At 42.5% G+C, this 724-nt stretch overlaps 1 non-coding gene across 1 annotated transcript; it reads right to left on the bottom strand.

The window, feature by feature from the left end:
- Positions 1–354: 354 nt before the first annotated feature.
- trnay-gua lies at positions 355–442 on the bottom strand. Its single transcript is given in 2 exon segments — positions 355–390; positions 406–442. It is a non-coding gene; the product is annotated as a tRNA-Tyr (tRNA).
- Positions 443–724: the final 282 nt, after the last annotated feature.

Consider the following 724-nt stretch of genomic DNA (forward strand, 5'->3'; position numbering starts at 1 on the left):
CGCGTCAGTCTCATAATCGGAAGATCATGAGTTCAACCCTCACACAGGGCAGGTGTTTTAAAATAAATTTTAAAAAAGTGACGAATGCTGAAAATACTGTGTCATTCAGGTGGTTGTCAGAAGTGCGTTCATAAAAAATATTGTGTTCTCCCAGGTAATGGAAGCCACCTGTCTCCACCAATGGTGGCTCTTAGCATCTGTGTTATAAACTTTGCAGTGAAGGTTCTATTTTCCAGCAGAAAGGTAACAGGTGTGTTATTCTCAACAATGATTTGTATCGTAGCAGTGCAATCATTCTGCCCATGTTTGAATTGTCTGTAGGTCTCTATTCTGTCAGGGTTTAACAGAAAGTACTCCTTCGAGCCGGATTCGAACCAGCGACCTAAGGATGTCAGTTCTACAACTCTACAGTCCTCCACTCTACCAACTGAGCTATCGAAGGGAGCTAATACATACCATTGCACTTCCCATTCTTGGGAATGTGATATCAGCCATTTTTTATTACCTGTGGGGGTTCAAGTGAGAACAAGGGCAAAGAAGAATTCAAAGGACAAAGGAGTGAAAGGAGTGCCAGACCCGATATTGTTTTTAGGGAGCAGATTTACAGCTATACACATAACAGCAACCACGGCCACATCCAGAAATCCTAAGACTGCAGCTATGGCACGGTTCTGGATGGGATCATACCTCAGAAGATTAAAGATCTTACCCTCTGATCTTAAAC

The sequence above is a fragment of the Etheostoma cragini genome, unplaced genomic scaffold (genome assembly GCF_013103735.1).
Source record: "Etheostoma cragini isolate CJK2018 unplaced genomic scaffold, CSU_Ecrag_1.0 ScbMSFa_822, whole genome shotgun sequence".
In the NCBI taxonomy this organism is placed as follows: Eukaryota; Metazoa; Chordata; class Actinopteri; order Perciformes; family Percidae; genus Etheostoma; species Etheostoma cragini.